Source organism: Brassica oleracea, chromosome C2, assembly GCF_000695525.1.
Source record: "Brassica oleracea var. oleracea cultivar TO1000 chromosome C2, BOL, whole genome shotgun sequence".
NCBI classification, from domain to species: domain Eukaryota; kingdom Viridiplantae; phylum Streptophyta; class Magnoliopsida; order Brassicales; family Brassicaceae; genus Brassica; species Brassica oleracea.
Window position 1 is genome coordinate 19,338,803 of NC_027749.1, and position 7,109 is coordinate 19,345,911.

Genomic DNA, 7,109 nt, shown 5'->3' on the forward strand with positions numbered 1-7,109 from the left:
TTCGGATCCGGTGAAATATCTAAGACTAAAAAGAGTTATATAATAGTGTACATACAAAATATTATATAAACAAATTCACAAATTATATAATTTTAAACAAGTGCCCTTCTTCGATATAATGACTTTGTAAGAGAATAATGTACGCCAATTCTAAAATACTAATTCACAAATTTTGTTTATAATCCAAAGAAGAACCCGCGCTTTCGAAGCGCGGGTCAAAATCTAGTTTTGCATCATTGGCGAATCTAATGTGTTGTCACAACGAAACCGTGTATGTTTTTTGTGGAAGTGGGCAAGTCTGATGCTGTTTTGATTTTGCACCAATAACATAATTTCCTCGGATTTTTTAGATAATTTCTGTTTTCTATTTAAAAGAGATATTTGTTCTTTTATCGAAGAAATTTCAAACGGAAACTCTTTTTATTTTATCAACGGAAACTCATAATCTTTATAGGCTAGAGATAAGAACGAGTTTAAATCATTTATGCATCGGTGCTAAGAGGGTATTTAAAGTCTCTTCGAAGTAATTTTAACACATTACTTTTCTAGAAATGGTTTTGTATAATTTAGTTTGTGATAATTTAATCAATAATTTTAAGAGAAAAAGCTTGCGAGAAAGAAACAAAAAACAAAAAATTTAAAAGCAATTCTCTCAAATAGTCATTTTTAAGTTTTTGTCATAAAAATAACATTCAAGAAAGAAAATGATCAAAATAATCTTTTTTATTTTGAAATTTTTAATATTTACTTTTTAAAATTTGAAACTCTATCTCCAAAACTTCACCCCTTAACTCTAAACCCTAAATCTAGATTAGTTAACCTTAGAGTAAAAATACATTTTTACTTTTTAATAAAACTTATTAAATGATATTCTAGAGAATTTCTCTTTACAAAATATAATTATCATTTTTGACCCAAAAAATAAAATTAATTATTTAAAAACTAAAAATTTAATAAATGCAATTAACTTTATTAAAACTTTACAGTTGATCATTATTAGTTAAAAATACATTAAAAGTAAAAAATGCATATCTTTTTCCACTTTAAACAATTATTTTCTAAAACATACATCTTATAAAACCAACGGAATAATATTAAAGAATTATAAATTATCTAATAAAATATAAAATTTATTTTTATCCACATTATTAAGTAACTAATCTCTAAGAAAAATACATATTGTGAATTCTATGAAAAATGTATAAAGCTAGAGATTTCAAACCGCTTAATTATTTTAAAATAAAATTGAAATAAATATACAACTGGTAAAAATCTTTGTAATTTTACATTTATATATAATTTGTTGTTGTTTTTTTTGTTTTAAGAGCCAGAACATTGTAAAAATTGATTTTAATAAGAAAAATTATTATAATTTAGTAGGACAGTCGAGAGAAAGTGAAGTAAAAAAGTTAGCTCAAAACGGGGACTTGAAATAGTATCTCTTAATGTACGTATATGATTCGAACGAAGCTAGTCATAGAGCGATAGCTATTATAACAAATGGTAAAATTAAAAAGCCATAGCTTTGTAATCCCGGCTCTTAGTCTATGTATATGATTCTAATAACAAATGGTATTATATGAGAAATTTAGCAATGAAAACCTTTAAAGAAAGACACTAACTAACAAGAGATGAGAAAAATACCGGACAAAAATACGAGAATTTTATATATGGCTCAAGTTACTTAAACTACCGCACACTGTTTTTTTTTTTTTTCTGGTCATCAACTTTTATAGACTGGTTTGACTCTGTAAACTAAATTGGTAATTCTGTATCCATGTGAATGACGAAAGACGATTGCTTCTTGGCAATGCGTGCAAGACTATTTGCCCTTAAATTCTTCGTTTTTGGTACATGAATGATCTCTGAGCTGATAAAACTTTTTTGAAGGGTCCTTATGTCCTCCAAATAATTTGCAAAGGCTGGTCATTCCTCCGATTCTGAAACCATCTTCACCAACTGAAAACAATCTGTTGCAAACGTAACTCGAAACTGACGCAAATTCCTTATACACTCTATTGCCCAAAGCAAAACTTCAATCTCGGAGTGAAGAAGAGACAAATGAGCCCTTATATTTCGCGCTCCCATTAAACCATCAAAATCCTCTAGTGTACTATACTACCCTTGGCCTGAAAAAACTTCATTTTCTTTCTAAGAATCATCTGCAAAACACCATCTTCTTGGAATTGACGATAAGTTCGTTTCCTCTGCGGATTGTGCTACCCTCACCACACACTGCTTTAATTTGACTCTTCCTAAAAAATTAGATCAAATAATTGAAGAAATCTATCTTCTTCTTATTAATGCTTTCAAAGTAGAGGAAAAGAGCTCACCGGGAAAAAAAACACACACACCGATGGCAATGATGATTCAGATTCAGATTCAGATTCAGATTCAGTTCTGTTGTTTATCATCCTCATCTGCCAGAATCAAACACTCCTCACCTCGAACCCTCCTCACCTCAAACCCTCCTCGACGTCTCTCTATGAGCGAACATCGTTTGTCATGAACGAATTCTTTAGGAATTTCGGAGGGAAGCTGAAAACATGCAACTTCAAAGGCGCCCGAATCACATTAATTTTTTAACTAATTCAACTGCATTAATAGTTATTAAAGATAATTTTATAAAATTAATTGTATAGCAATATTGTTGATATTATCATCAACATTTTCACCATAATCAATCATAATTTACTAAAATAAATTGTTAATACAAAATCTCAATTTTGAAAAATAATATTTTACTTATATTTTATATAACATTTACATATATTTTTATATGATTCTATTAAAGTTTATATGTAAACATAATTTATATTATTTAATAATAATAATAATATTTGTAAAAATATTAGTGTTGTTTATATAATTTATATTAATAAATATGTTACTGATATATATGTTAAGGTTTTTAATGATATTTAGCATCTCATTTAGTTCCTTTTAAGTTTTAATCACTTTATATTGCATTTAGGTGTCTACATTGCATATATTTGTTCATTTATGTGCATTATGGTATGGAGTGCACAGTTGGAATGGTTGAGGTCAATTGGAAAGAATATTTTGCAATTCCGAAACATATGGAGCCCAAACGAAAGAACACGAGAATTCAGGGACAAGGTTGCAATTTTGAATACTCTCTTGGGTTAAGTGTCATCATCGAAAGTCCAGGGGTTGATTCGATAGGAGGTTTCTCAATTTTCATCGTTCTAGGGTAAAATAGTAAATATCCAAAAGATAAAGGACCAGGCATGCAAAAAGACCAAAAATGGCCATTGGAGCTGATGATGATCTTGAGCACGGCAATCCCGATGGCGACGAACAGCACGGCCACGCGGTGGAGCTGAGGAGAGCTCCGACTTGGAGCCGTGACGGAGATTGACGAAGATGGAGAATCATGGAGGTTTGGTCGCGGCTTGGAGTAGACGGAGGCGCAGTCTCGGATTGGTCACACCATGACGGAGATGCACGAACTCAGCCGGAGACGAAGGATGAAGACGACTGAAACTTAGACGAGCAATCACAGCGGCTTGACGTAGCGTTGTTGCTTGGCCGCGAGCTCTGCATCTTGGGAACCGAACGAGGCATCTGGCGGCTTGGTGGAGCGGGATGCACATAGGAATGTCAAACAGGTTGATCCGTCCCGTCCCGTCCCGTACCGCAGCGGGCTCGTCTTCGAGTGGGTCACGGCGGGTCAGGTCCGCGGATTCAGGATGCTTCATCAGTTTCATGATGTATCAGTAAGTGAGTTTAGTCAAGGATTGAACTGGATAAGACAATACACTTGTTAGTTGAAGATTTTAGTTGGATCAAAACACTAGTTTATTTACTTTTGTTAGACTCCAAACATTTTAAAAATAAACAATACTTTAGTTGCTGAATCCAAATATTATAACTCATAAGTTCATAACAAATGCTTTAGTTTTCTGAATCCAAAATTAAATAAAGCCAACACCAAATCAAAGATACTAATCCCAAAAATAAATAAAAAGAAAACACCAATCACACTTCTTGTTCTTCATCTTTAGCACCAACAAGCGACAAAAAGATGAAAATTTCTCTTTTTCACCATCAACTTCATCTTCTGCAAATAAAAATAATAGAAGTCAGTTAAAGATATATTGAAACCTAAAACTCTAAAATGTATGATAATGTGAACAAATACATATAGGCAAAACTATGAAGAACCCAAGGTGGGAACTAGATCTTCTTCTTCGGTGGAAAGTGAGTTTTCAAACTTCTTATGATGACTCGAAGAAGATCCACCAGTGCAGATCGAAGGCCCTTGGGAGACCGGAAGCAGCATCGACCCTGAAACCACCATCACCGGAGCTACATAACGTCGAATCGCTTTCTCTCTCTGTCTCAATGTTTTAGGCGAAAGCAAAAATGGGGACTTAGGGTTCGGGTCTTCAAAATCTCGCAGGTTAGGCCCATCCCGCTTTCGACCCGTCCCGCTTTCGACCCGTCCTGCGAGGCCCGCAATTTTGCGGGTTTACCAGATGGAGGCCCAATCCCGCCCGCAGCAAGCCTTTACGGGCCAGGCCCGCGGTCCAGGTCCTTGATTTCCATCCCTAGATGCACAGGTCGCTATGGAGAAGACAATAGCAATTTTTGAAATGTGGACCCGGCTTAGTCCGGTTTGACTTTGGTTTATTGGGTTAAACCAATTCGAGTTTTGGCTTCCTGTAAATAGTTTTAGACCTAAAAGCTCTAAATTTATCTCATTTTCTCTCAAGACTTTACCTCTTTTTATAAAAAGTTTGATTTTTTTATCAATTTAAAAAAGTAATTTATCTTATATTATAATTTTCTTGATCATTAACATGATTAATTTTGAATCTCACGTGGAATTAAGGTTTTTCATGGAGATTTGAGAGTAGACTCTTTTTGAATCCATGAGTTAAATAGATCTAGGATGATTAGTGAAGATATTTGTTAAAATGCTTGAAATCAATAATTTCAGTGAGTTGTCAATATCCGAATAAACTGTTTCCAGGTTAAATAATGAAACCAAACACAATGGTCTTCAGTTCTAGCCAAACACAAAGCTAAATGACTTTATTTTATCCAAGACATACGATAATTCTTAGACTTGGTGGTTAAATCAACAAAGAAAACTACCACAAGAGTTTTAAAATCTTGATTTATTGGGTCACACAAACCAGAAAAAGGAAAAACTATAAAATTCCAAGAACGTAGAAGTTGAAGGAACTAGAATTCTTCCTGCACTCGAACAGCGAATCCATGAAGATGTGACATTTGCTTAGTTTATTTCCTTCCGCATTCAAGCACTGCGAATCATAGAAAAACAATTTAAACAAAAAAAACATTCACAGAATTTTGCAAATGATTATTGAAATTAAGAACAATCATCAAAATGTAGGCCTTACTTCTTCAAATGCTTTATAGCTTATGCTACATGATTCAGTGTAATCCTTGAATTTATCGTTATCATCAATGGCAGAGACAGCAGCTACTTCAACTTTCTCTGGTAAAACAACTTCTGTTTTGATGGTTCTAGGACCAAAAATGGCTTCAACGAATCTGTGTCCCATCGCATTTCCAGCTCCCCAATGAAACCCTAATTTCCTCCAAGATGTTAAATTAAATTGAAAATAAATATAAATGCAAATATAAAAAAAAATGCTTTGTAATTAAAGTTTATTATACCATCAGCTATGGATGAAAAAAACTTTCACGCCTAGATTCAACAGGAAGCGTCACAACTTTAGCAGGAGGAGGCGCTTTTTCATCTTTTTCATCTTTGGCTGCACATAAATTAACATTTGTTTACAGATCATAATATATATACTATAAAATTCATAAAAACAAAAGGGATTTATATTCAAGTCAAAAAGAATTTTGTTTACCAGGCTTAGATTTCTTATGAAACAATGGTGAAGATCGAAATTTAGTCCCAGTTGAATATGATTTGCGTCCTCCTGCATAAAGAATGTTAATCGGATTTACATAAGACTAATAGTTAGGGCTAAGTCTGAAATATATATGTTAGTTTAGTGGGACTAATCAACAATCTAAAACTCAATCAAAATAGGGCGAAACAGTTTAGCAAATCAGGCGTAAAATCAACTAGATTGAACGATTGCAAGAAAAAGCAAAAGTAAGAAGAAATTTGGAGACGTAAAGATTTGAAGATTCACCACCACCGAAGCCTTTGCGGTGACCCATTCTCGAATCGGATCGAATGATATGCCTTTTTTGGAGATGAGGGCTTTGGTTTTATAAGTGTCTTATTCGTAACCCCCAAGCCTAAAGAACCGGAGGTGCTGGTTTATCGAGTGATGGAAATAATCAAAACAAGATTATACCAATTAATAAAGTTTTTGTATTCTTCACAACTCATTTAAAAGCCGAGATTTTCACAACATATATCTTTTTTTTTTCTTTTTTTTATCAACTGAGTTTATTAATTAAATTGATAAAAGATAATACATATACAATGCATCTGGAAATAAAAACAACAAATAGCATAATGAAAAATGGCTAGAAGACAACAATAGGTTAAGTGAAATAAAATATAAAGATAATCTTTTTTTCTGAAGTCTTCTTTATCAAAGGAGTACTAGACTCTGATTCACGCGCCAACGCGGATATGAATTTTCAGCTTTAATTATTTATTTTATTAAATGATGTATTTGTAATATTCGTTCATATTATATTCATTAAGTAAATTTTTTTTTTGCATCTTAAACTATTTATTTTTTTACGAATGTGTGATATCATATAAAAAATATAAAAAAAATGAGTATAGAGTTAATTAGATAATTTTAAAAACAGAAATTTTTCTTTCGTGTGCGATATCATATAAATAATGATCCGCCCAGTTAACAAAAATCATGATTATTTTATGTGTATTTTTTTTTATTTTGATCATTTCCTTAAAACTATATTAAATTTTACATATTTTAATTAGAATATTTTTAATATCTTTACCTTTTTATTTGAAATGCAACTCAATATTTTTTTAACAATTATAACAAAATATTTAAAAAATATTTTTAGAATTTGTTTGAAAAATATGAAAATTACATTTTAAATTAAAATTATCCTAAAATATGATAAGTTTTGATGTAAACGAAAACTCA

General features: G+C 32.0%; 1 long non-coding RNA gene across 1 annotated transcript; it reads right to left on the reverse strand.

The window, feature by feature from the left end:
- Nucleotides 1-5,001: 5,001 nt before the first annotated feature.
- LOC106326399 lies at nucleotides 5,002-6,215 on the reverse strand. The gene is made up of 5 exons (XR_001267226.1): nucleotides 6,165-6,215; nucleotides 5,874-5,945; nucleotides 5,674-5,771; nucleotides 5,394-5,584; nucleotides 5,002-5,294 (listed from the first exon to the last, which is right to left on the reverse strand). It is a non-coding gene; the product is annotated as an uncharacterized LOC106326399 (long non-coding RNA).
- Between the last annotated feature and the right edge of the window lie 894 nt (nucleotides 6,216-7,109).